The following is a 12,928-nucleotide window of genomic DNA, read 5'->3' on the forward strand; positions in this document are numbered from 1 at the left end:
TTTTTTTTTTTTTTTTTGAGATGGAATCTCGCTCTGTCGCCCAGGCTGGAGTGCAGTGGTGCCATTCCTGCTCACTGCAAGCTCCACCTCCCCGGTGCACGCCATTCTCCTGCCTCAGCCTCCCGAGTAGCTGGGATTACAGGCGCACACCACCACGCCTGGCTAATTTTTTGTATTTTTAGTAGAAATCGGGTTTCACCATGTTAGACTGGATGGTCTTGATCTCCTGACCTCGTGAACTGCTTGCCTCAGCCTCCCAAAGTGCTGAGATTACAGACATGAGCCACCACGCCCGGCTATGATAAATATTTCATAATTTTTCTTGCATTAAATTTATTTCATCAAACAATACTTTAGGTCATGTTCTGTCATAGAGTCTGAAAAGGGCAGCACTCAATACTTTACTTAGATTGAGTTACTAGGAGAGCCCAAATAATGAATGGCTAAAAGTCTATGATGAATGGTAAGAGTTTCAGAAAATGAATTTTGTGAACTACTTCAAAATATATCTACCTCTTGTTTTTGTGATTAACATGGATTATAACACAGTCTTTTAATGAATGAACATTCAGTATATGTGTACATATACATTATTTTTATGGGACATTGGATTCCATCTTTGGGTTATAAAGAAAACAATAAATCCAAGTTTAATTCATTTTAAAATGTTTTGTCAATAATAATGTAAACGTGCTTTTCCTTCTTTTATTATATTGAAAGTAAAAGTATAAACAATCAATTAAATTTATATGCACAAGAACAAAATCTAGCACTATGATGAGAAGGATTAAAACTAGTTATACTGGTTTTATGCTAAATATTAATTAGCATAATTAGTAATAAACTTATTTAAATAAAAGCAAGCTTGCAATTACACATTTAATTTAAAAATTTCAGATTTTATTATAATAAAACATTTATTTTTATCTAAGCTCATTATCAGGCTTGCATAAAACAACTTTATATTTTTGAAAATGTATATGTACATTGTTATGTTCTGGTTTTGATAAAAGCCATGTCTCCACCAAGTCTGTTAGAAAAAATTATTTTTTAAAGAAAAATATGGCCCATATAATATTCATTTATCTGTATTCAAATGTGTGTATCTTCAATAGCAAAATTCGATAGTTTGCTGTTGAATAAAAATCATTAAGCAGGAGGCAAATATGGATACATAGGAGAAAAATCCTGCCAAAATAATGGATGTGTTCATTAAAACCAGTCAGTATAATGGTCTCAAGTTCAATACATGTACATATATAAAATGTCAATGGAGACTTAGGGTCAATTTGTTCTGGAGATTGGACTCTAAGGGCATTTAATCTTCTCACAACAAGCATCTATAGCTTTCAGCTTCAAAACAGTGTGACTGTACATATTAGAAAATCAATGAGAAATTTTTAATATTTTTCTCACTATTTCACATAAACAGTAAGATTATTTTAAATTTAGGGATACTATAGTAGCTTACCAGTTATGTTGTCTAAACAATAACATAACCTTGACACTGACACTATGAGGTTAAGAAAAATTCAAACCTTTTTTTTTGCACCACAGTGGGGACAATATTTGTAGCATGAACCTGGGATCAGCTGAGTAATATCTTATTTTGCATGTATCCTAGGCTTTGATTCTCTTGTTAAACTCTGTTATCAAAACTGAAGCCCTATACATTTTGATTTGCAACTACCACCTGGAGCAAAGTTTGGCAATGATGGCCCTTGCACAAGGAACCCCAAATTCCAGGAATCCCTCCTCCTTGGACTCCACATTCTGTAGTGCACTAGCCGACTGGCTTGCTTTCCCAGTAGATATCTCTGCTGCTTTAACCTCGCCTCAACTGACCCTACCACTGTCTCATCTCCTTCTCAGAGAAGGGTATGGTGCACTGAGAGCTCGTGGGCCAACGAATAAGAATCATGGTCTCACAATCTGGACAAATCCAAGAACTTTTCTCCAAAGAGTGCTCTGCCTCTTTCCCTCTGTTCTTGGTTGTCCAGAACCTCTTACATTTCTATTAACCCAAATCTGACTATTAGCAACTGGGGTATTGTCCTGAAACTCTGTTTGCAAGTCCTTATTTTAATTCAGTCTCTGTCTCTCTTAATTTTTTTCTTCCCTTTTTCTTCTATCTCTACCTTTATTTGTTTTCCTACCTCTATTACTCTTTAATTTTCAGTATCTGTTATATATTAACTTATTTAGATTTTACCAAACAATCCTATGATTTTATAGCATAAAAAAACCAAAGATCAGAAAGGTTAATACACCTTTGCAAGGTCATCATAATTGTGTCTAAATTAATCTAATTTTAAAACTCAGTGGGAAATTATCTTTTGACATAATTTATATATTTTCCTGAACATATGTTTTTCATTTATTTATGTCTTCTAGAATTGTTATTTGGCTTTCCAAATATATAAAATTATCTATAGTGATATCAATAGTGACGCATATCCTTCTATTAACCTATTTCACTAATTTGTGTCAAAAATGAAGGTTTAATCAGAAGTGAGAACATTTGGTGATGATTATGGCTCCAAAGATTATCTATTTTTTCTACAATATATGTGATACAGAAATAGGAGAAATCAGACCAAAAATACCTTGTTCTCAGACATATATGAATAACAAATCATAGACACTTTTAAGTTGTATGTAGTCTTCTGATGCTACAGATTATGGTAGATAAAGATAATGATTTTATCTGGAAAACATTTTTTTCACTTCTTTCTATGTGCTATGCTAACAATAAGAATCATTACTTAGAAGATGTTGAAACCACTGGATAATCTGCCACTTAGCGCTGCTATGTGCTTATCCTATTTTAGATTCCATCTCAGTAAAACTTTTATTTTGGTCACTATAATGTTAAAGTTTACTTTTCTATAGCTAACAGTTATTAATATGGTATATATTTTTCAAAGAAAATTTATAGTTGTTTAAACAAACTATAAAAGCTTAATTCATGTTTAAATGTATTAAATATAACATTTTCAGCATGTCACAAGATCAATTAATGTCAGGTTCTTCTCAATTAAAGGTATTGTGAGAAATAAAGATAATAGAATATTTTGACAGAGCCTCAAATATGCCTTCTGAATGCTTTCCCATTTGGCATTTTTCAATATTGTAGAATAAATATTCTCATGGGCAGTCACTTAAACAAGACTTGACTTTGCAGCCTGGTGTGGTGGGGAAGACCTGTTTCTAAAGAGGATTTGTTAAATTGGGGAATAGAGAGCTAAGGATGGATTCAGTACTACAGCAATACAATCCATGTCAATCAAAATCTTGTCTTTACTTTTCAGTTTTCTGTTTCTGATAGATGTCCTACAGAATTTGTCTGCGTGTCTTCTCCATTAACTTAAATTCTTAAATTTAATATCTTTATTTTTAAAAATGTAACTACATTCTTCTCTCCCAAATGAATGCATAATAATCAACAGCTCAAGTCCACCAGATAAGATAAACTGGTTCAAGGAATGGCTACTGATGTAATGCATCATCATTCCGCTGGAGATAATGGACTGGAAGGATTTCAAGGCAGAATGCACATAGTCTGTTTATCCTTTTTGAAAATCTTCATTTATTTAAAGAAGTACACTTTGGTTTATTGTTAATATGGGAAAGGTCTTACAGGGCTTCACGGTTATAAACTTACATGGTTATAAACTCATCATTAGTAGCTAAACATTACATGAATTTGTATAAATCAAGGGTAAACATATATAACAAATCACTGAGAAATTGTTTGAGGGAAGTTAAGGTATTTAACAAAATTTTTTTTAGTCATTTTACTTTGAGATATTTATCTGATACCATACATGACAGAAGATGGCAGTGTAGATCCTTTTGATTCAGTGTTTTATTCCAGACAGAGATCAACATTTAGATTTTTTAGAAAGTATTTATATCTACAAATACTGATAACATTTACAAAAAGTTTGCAAGAAGGTCATTACTAAAATGCAATTCCTTAGAAGCCACATTTTACACTACTAAATTAACAGGTGATTTGTATTATATATATACCACTAATGATATCATTATTAAGAAGAGTCACTTCTCTTTAGTAAAAGTAGCAGTTGATAAACCATAGACGGTTTAAAAGAGTAAAAAGTTAGAAATTCAATATAAACAAATACTGCTTATTGTAATTATTTTAAATTTGTAATAACGTAAGTGCATTCTGCACAATTTAAAGGTAAGTACACTAGAAAATTTTAATAAGGGCAACAAATAAAATTCAATATGAATATTAAAATTAATATTGAAAAGGTGAAAGTCAAGATTAATTTTTTCTAATAATTTTCTTCTTTATTGCATGCAACATTTTTATTGATTTTTTTTCCAGTAAAATGAATTGTAAGAGTCAATTTGAAGACATACAAGAACTAACATAAACCAACAGAAGGGGGAAATTTAATTAAAAAAAAAAGAAAGGTGAAAGCAAACCAGTTTTTGGATTTTAATGTTTTGAAGTAATTAAGCATTTAAACTTTTTAATAAACTGCTGCCTGTATTTAATTAATATGTGTTTTATATTAAGACATAATGTACACATTTATTTTTTCCTCATAAAATGCTTTTAAATCCAATGCTTTTAACAGAATATCATTTTTTCAAATGCTCCATGAAATGATAAACATACAAGGAATTAGTGAGTTTATTTTATAAATGCTAGCATTAAAGATCATAGAACAGTGTAGTAAATCTTTGCCTCCTAGCCTCCAAAATATTGAACTTCTCATTTCTATAACTTTATTTGTACAATGCAATAGAAGTATAAGTCATACATAGACTCATGGAGAAATATTTTCCTTCTTCTTTGAAACATATACGTATAGTCATTTCAGTTAGAATCAATCTTTTATATTGAATCTGGTAGATTAATATTAAAAGCTGTAAGAAAACAAAACAAAAAATCCAAAACCTAATGTTCCTCTGTTTACGTTACTCTGATGCGAGGTAATTCACACTTGAAAAGATGTAGAAAGATTTTTCAACAATTGCGTTAAGTGTAGAAAAGTGTTTTCGAAATTATCAAACTGTTTCAGGAAACATATTTTGACATGGTTCCTTTAGTTTACTGAGGTATGTTTTAGAGATTATTGATGACCTATGTGTGTGCTCTGAGATTCTTAATCCAGCCTTAACATCTCTTGAGAGAATACAGAAATAATAATGCCTTTGTAAAACACATAATTACAATAACCCTCACTCTACCCATCAATATGAATAACTACATCATCAAGGCAAGATTAAGCCAAAGATAATCAGGAATTGTTAATTCAAATGTGTAATCTGTTTTGCCCTTTACAAATTTTTCTTTTTTTTTGAGACAGAGTCTCGCTCTGTCGCCCGGGCTGGAGTGCAGTGGCCGGATCTCGGTTCACTGCAAGCTCCGCCTCCCGGGTTCCCGCCATTCTCCTGCCTCAGCCTCCCGAGTAGCTGGGACTACAGGCGCCCGCCACCTCGCCCGGCTAGTTTTTTTTGTATTTTTTAGTAGAGACGGGGTTTCACCGTGTTAGCCAGGATGTTCTCGATCTCCTGACCTCGTGATCCACCCGTCTCGGCCTCCCAAAGTGCTGGGATTACAGGCTTGAGCCACCGCGCGTGGCCACAAATTTTTTTTATTAAAGTACATCTCTAATGAAGGCAGACAGATAAAATATTATTAATAAGTATTGCTCATAAGCATTGTGACATATGAAATGATTTTTTAAAGATACTGTGACATGAAAAATGTGTAAAGTAGGAAGAATTCAATATATTTATTTGTGTATCTAAGTATTATAGATTTTAAGATAATGAATTGAGTGTAATGGTTTAGTTGAATGACAGGAACCAATGAAAGAATACATTCAGTGCTGCTGTTGTGCCCAGAGGATTGTCCAGTGCAAAATATATACAAGATAGCTTTGGAGATAGTTATATGGCATACGATAAAGGAGCATCTCTTTTGTTCAGAGTGCTACAAGGGAAGCTGTCTTTCTAGGGGATGGTCATATTTTAACTAAGGCAAAGAAAGAGAATTGAGTGAAGAGGTTAAAACTTAAAAGTACAGTTGACTTAAAGAAAAAATCCCTAAGAGTTGGTATTGGTGAAATATGTAGCAAAAGAACGTATAAAACTCTCACATGGCAGAGAATATGCTTACCTATTAGTTGATGATTACAATAGACATGTTGGATTTAGCAGGTAAAATTTGATGCTAAAGAAATAGTTTCTGTGTTTATCTAGCAGAGAGTGAAAAGAGCCTGCTCTCTTTGTGTTGAAAATATCATAGAATCTCAAGAGTGAGAGCCAGGTGACTTGCAGTTTTGGGCTTTGAATTTCATATTCTGTGAAATTGAATACATTGTGTTATTATAATCTCTAAACACTATTAAATGAATGATTTTTAAAGGATATATCAGATTGATAGATTGTCTTCTTTAGTTACAGTGGTCCCGAAAGCCCACTGGGGGCAAATGTTACTATGAAAGAGCTTAAAATGGGGCAGAGATGAAAATATTATTTTCCAATAAATAAAATGTGTCATTGAGGACAATTCTATAATCTAACATTTTTAGTCTTACAGATTTCCATTGATTGGGAAAAACTTCTGTAATCTGGACAACTGCATATATTAAATGTACATATCTGCTATCAGGATGGTTAGCTATTCCTTAGATGTGGCTATAAAATTATACTACAGGTTAAGGAAAGCAAACAGTGCAGAGTCTAATATTCTACACATAACGTCCTCCCACCTCAACCTCCCCGTAGCTAGCACTATAGACACATGCCACCATGTCCAGCTAATTTTTGTATTTTTTTGTACAGACAGGGTTTTGCCATGTTGCCCAGGTTGGTCTCAAACTCTTGGATTCAAGTGATCCACCTGCTTGGCCTCCCAAAATGCTGGGATTGCAGGTACAAGCCCCATTGCCTGGGCCAGCCATCATTTTTTTTTTTAAAAAAAAAAGAAAGGAAATACAGATAGTATTAGATATTTGAGCTCCATGTTGCTCCTTCCATTCTAGGGCAGCACAAATGGTTTTGACAAGGCTAGAAGTCAGACTCTGTTTAAGGAATCTTGACATTTGAGGATTAAGGCTTCTTAATATCATGGTTTGGGCTCTATTTCTTGGGTCGTATGGGTCAGAGCACAGTGGAAGTATGATGCAGTAGGCCCTTAGCTTCAGCTGTAACCTGCCAGTTCTGGTAAGTGAAGATAAAGGACCAGCAAAAGTCACTAAGAAAAAAACAGAAATGTGTTAAGAGAAGAAACATACAGAGTAGTCTCTAAAGGATATATATGTTTAAGCAAAGTTTGACAAATTGATCAAACAACATCAGGGCTGAGGATTTCTCAGTGAATTTTAAAATAGATCACTGAGGACCTCAACAAAGGCAATTTTACTGGACAATTGGTCAGGGAAAAAGAACTAAAGAGAATGGGTTAAATAGACAATGTGAGAAGAAAAACTGTGAAAAGAATGTGCAGAACATCAACGAATATCATTTTAACTTTAGCATATAAAAGTATTCCATGTAACTTAAAATACTAAAAGTACATGTAATTTTCATTGTATATTTTCATTAGAATAAAACTGCACTGTTCTTTTTTATATTGCTTTATAATGTCTTAATCTCAGCAGGGAAAGTTCTTAAGTCCTTGCCACTTTCTTTAAAATACTTTTGTTTCTTTTCCTACATTTTCTTCTACATTCACCTTGTATATACCATGAAAATTATTTTGATACTTTTGTTTGCTTAATATCACAGTAAATCTTTACAATATCCAGGGAAAAGAGGTAATTATGCTTCCTTTATTTTCTAAAATTTTCTGATATATTTTCTAAAAGGTTAACCACACTTCTATTTAACTTAATTATTTAGCAAATTTCATTGAGGTGTCAACCATGGAAGGCAAGTTCTTTCTGGTATAATTTAGCTAGTTATTCTAAGCTAAAAGGAAGGTAATTGCTTTTGTGTATTAATAATCACTTTACAAAAAGCTAACCATTTTACTAAATCCTGGTTACTTCAGGTAAATGAGTTGATTGAATTAACTTCATTAGATTTCTAATGTATTGAGTTTAAGCTCAAATGATGTTTAGTTAAAGAGTTATTCTCTCAACAACTTCGAGCTAAAGTAGACTTTGACTGTGGCATGTTTCCCAAAATTAACTTTGCCCCTTCGTAATTGTCACCATAAATTTTAAAGTATTGAAATCACACAAACTATTTTTTTAGCACAATAGTATAAAGATAGAAATAAAAATAACATTGTCAATTATAACATCAAAAACTAAAATATGAAGATAGTTTTATAATGTCTTTTGGGGGTAGAATTAGGAAATACAATACTAAATTCTTCATTGGGAAATGGGAAATCAGGACCATTGTAAATTTGAAAATTGACTTTTTACAAAGTTACAGTAATTAAGCCAGGGTGGTATGGCAACTGGCAGAGAGAAGCAGACAACTGGATCATCAATAAACAGGCTCATAAGTATATGATCATTAGTTTTATTTTTACACAAAGGAAACACTAAGATTTAGTGGGGAAAATGGGTTCTTTTTAATCAATTGAATTAGTTCAATTGATAAAACATGGAAGAAAATATCTCATGTCATATACAAAAGTCAATTTCATGTAAATTGTAAAATACATTACTAAATTTGCTGCAGGCAAAAAGCACTAACCAAAACTGAAAATACTGATAAACTGAACTGTTATAATTAAGAATTTGTTATTATTTAAAAACACCAAGACAACATTGAGAATGTGAAAAAAGCAACCTTCCAAATAAAATATTTACATATATCTGGATAGAGGGTAGTGTACAGAATATATTACTTTACTTAAGACATCAATAGAAAAAAGATAAACAGTGCAATAAAAATTTACCTATGTTGAACCATCTTTGCATCCCAGGGATATATCCCAGTTCATCATGTTGTGCCATATTTTTAATGTGCTGTTGAATTTGGTTTGCAAGAATTTTCTTGAGGATTTAGCATCTATGTTCATCAAGATAGTGGCCTGTGATTTTATTTTTTTGTAGTGTTTGTTTTGTTTTGTTTTGTTCTTGGTTTTTGTTTGTTTGTTTTTTGATGGAGTCTTGCTTTGTCGCCCAGGTTGGAGTGCAGTGGCATGATCTCGGCTCACTGCAAACTCCACCTCCTGGGTTCAAGCGATTCTCCTGCCTCAGCCTCCCGAGTAGCTGGGACTATAGGCCTGCACCACAACACCCAGTTGATTTTTGTGTTTTAAGTAGTGTTTCTGCCTGGCCTCGATACAGGGGTAATCCTGGCTTTGTAAAGTGAGTTTGAAAGTGTTCCTTGCTTTTCATTTTCTTGAACAGCTTAAGAAGCATTGGCATTCATTTTCTTCATGTTTGATATAATTCACCAGTAAAACCATTTGATTTGGGATTTTCTTTGCTGAAGTATTTTTAATTATTTATCAATCTCCTTACTCATTTTTGATCTATTTGGATTTTCCATTTCTTCACAATGCAGTCTTGGTAGTTTTTATGTGTCCAGGAATTCATCCAATTTTTCTGAATTATCGAATTTGTTTGCATATAAATGTTCATAGTGTTATCCTATAATCCCTTATAATGTCTTCCCTTTTATTTGTAATTTTGTTTGAGTCCTCTTTATTTTTTCCTTAGTTAACTTAGCTGAAGGTTTGCCAATTTTATCTTTTCAGAAAACCAACCCTTATTTTTATTGCTCTTTATTATTGCTTTTCTAGTCTCTATTTATTTTATTTCTGCTCTGATGATTGTTATTTTCTTTCTTCACTATTTCTGAGTTCAATTTGTTCTTCTTTTACTAAAGCTTCTTTACAGCAAAGGGAATAATGAACATAGCACAAAAGCCAACTCTGGAATAGAAGAAAATATTTGCAAACCATCTATCTGATAACCAATTATTCTTTAAAATACATAATAAACTCCTACAACTCAATGTCAAAGAGTCAATAACCCAATTCAAAAATTGGCTAGGGGCCGGGCAGGGTGGCTTACGCCTGTAATCTCAGCACTTTGGGAGGCCAAGGCAGGTGGATCATGAGGTCAGGAGTTTGAGACCAGCCTGACCAACATGGTGAAACCCCATTTCTACTAAAAAAAAAAAAAAAAAAAATACAAATATTACCTGGGCATGGTGGTGTGCGCCTGTAATCCCAGCTACTCAGGAGGCCAAGGTGGGAGAATTGTCTGAACCCAGGAGGTGGAGGTTGCAGTGAGACAAGATGGTGACACTGCACTCCAGCCTGGGTGACAGCATGAGACTCAGTTGCCAAAAAAAAAAAAAGGAATTTCTTTGAAGCAGTCACCAGGTACATGAAAGGATATTCAACATCACTAATCATCAGGGAAATGCTGATCAAAATCACAGTGAGATATCATCTCACAACTGTCAGATGACTATTACTATTAAACAAAATATAATATTGGTATGGACATGGAGGAATTGAAACTCTTATACACTGTTGGTGAGAATGTATGCTACTATGAAAAACAGTATGGAGATAACTCAAAAAATTAAAAATAGAGCTCTCATCTGATCCAGCAATCCAAATTCTATGTATCCAATAAATTTAAAATCAGGATCTTGAGATATCTACAACCCTATGATCACTGCAGTATTGTTTCACAAGGCAAACTATGGAAAAAACAGAAATATATACTGACAGATGAATGGATAAAGAAAAGTATATATATATACTTTATATATACGTGATATATATACTTTATATATGTGATGTGTATATGTGTGTGTGTGTGTGTATATATACATATACACTTTAAAATCCTATCCTTTGTGACACCATTGATGAACTTGGAGGATCTTATACCAAGTGAAATAAACCAGTACAAGGACTGCATGATTCCATTTTTGTGAGATATCGAAAACAGTCAAACTCATAGAAGCAAATAATAGAATAATGGTTGTTAGGAGCTTGTGGAAGGGAAAATGTGAAATTGTTGCTTAATGAGTATAGGGTTTCTGGTCTGCAAGGCAAATGAGTTCTAGAGATTTTCTGGGTTATGTAGTGTCTGTAGTTAACACCAGAGTGTTGTACATTTAAAGCACGTTAAAAGGATACATCTCATGTTATGTGCTTTTATCACAAACGAACAAACAAACAAAAACACAAGCAAAGCTTTGGAGGTAAGGGATATGGTTAGTATCCTGTTCCTTCATCATGGTGAGTGTATACATATTTTCAAACTCATAAAAATTATACATTAACTATGTGCAATTTTAAAATATAATCTATACCTCAAATGCTACAAATATGAGAAAACTCTGCACAACTTCATTCAAAATATTATGTTAAAAATTATTTGGCAGGTACACTTCATGATTGTTATAAAAAGTGACATATCCAACTATTAACCTGAAATCAAATATTTGAAAATTAATGATTCTCAATGACCTTGTCATTGTTCTCCTGTAACCAGCTATATTTGATATGAATTACTTTAAGCATATCATATTTTATTATATAATTGTCAAGTTTTGATCTTTTATGGAAGATTCTTTAAAAGGGATTAAAACTAACTAGAAGTCTTAGGAAGTACTAGATTAAAACACTAAATAGGTAATGCAATGCATGCTATTTCTAATATTTAACTAATTTATACAATTATATAAATTAATATTATAAGACATTTGTTTTAATGTCATCTATTAAAATATTAATGCCATTAAACAAAGTTTAATAAAATTAAAAATTACACATATATTTTGATGTGGGTATTTGATATTTATTTTCCTTGAATGCTACACATTGTACACATAAGTGTATATTACACATCCCCACATGCATCCTTAGACATCTAGATACATAGACAAAGACTGAACACTGTTCTTTGATTCCCAGCAAGAAAGAATAACATCTGTATCTAATAATAATGATTATCTCCCTTTCTGTTTTTTAGAGTTAATTATTAGTCTAACAAGATTTTAAGTTTGATTAGAGGTGTATATACACAAGTGAAATAAAACTATTGGTTGTATCTGACTTTTGTAAGACTTATGTGTATTCAAACATATACGTAAAATTCAACCTTGCTTGTACAGTGGAAGCACTTGGATAGAGAGCTTCTCTGAAACCTGCTTGTATTGTAAAGACTAATCTGACTCCAGACAGCCATATTTATGTAAAGTTTAAACCCATAGAGCACTTGACTTACAAAACCCATATATTTTAATTATTATAAAACTATATGGATATTTTGAAAAAATATTACATATTTCTTGTACTACATTGGCAATGATAATTGCAGTTAGCAGGCAGCATAGAATAATTGCTTTTGGTTTATTTATACTATTAGTTAATTTTAAAGTACATTTTAATAAGGCAAAATCTACCTAATTTTAATTAAGTCCATACCTAAAATATATATCTTTCTATTATGAAAAGATTTCTCACATATAAATATATTTGTATATCTCTATGCAATTCTTATGTGTATATATACCTAGATAATGTTCTCCACTTTACAAGACATTTACAAATGACAATTAATAGCAATAAATGACTTCGGTCATTGATTTCATTCTCCAATTGGCTAAATTTTATTTATTGATTTATTTATTTTTTATTATACTTTAAGTTCTAGGGTACATGTGCACAACGTGCAGGTTTGTTACATATGTATACATGTGCCATGTTGGTGTGCTGCACCCATTAACTCGTCATTTACATTAGGTATATCTCCTAATACTATCCCTCCCTCCTCCCCCTCTCACCAAAATAGGCCCCAGTGTGTGATGTTCCCCTTCCTGTGTCCAAGTGATCTCATTGTTCAATTCCCACCTATGAGTGGGAACATGCGGTGTTTGGTTTTCTGTTCTTGTGATAGTTTGCTGAGAATGATGGTTTCCAGCTGCATCCATGTCCCTACAAAGG

This window comes from Rhinopithecus bieti, unplaced genomic scaffold, assembly GCF_001698545.2.
Source record: "Rhinopithecus bieti isolate Rb0 unplaced genomic scaffold, ASM169854v2 scaffold_1295, whole genome shotgun sequence".
NCBI lineage: Eukaryota > Metazoa > Chordata > Mammalia > Primates > Cercopithecidae > Rhinopithecus > Rhinopithecus bieti.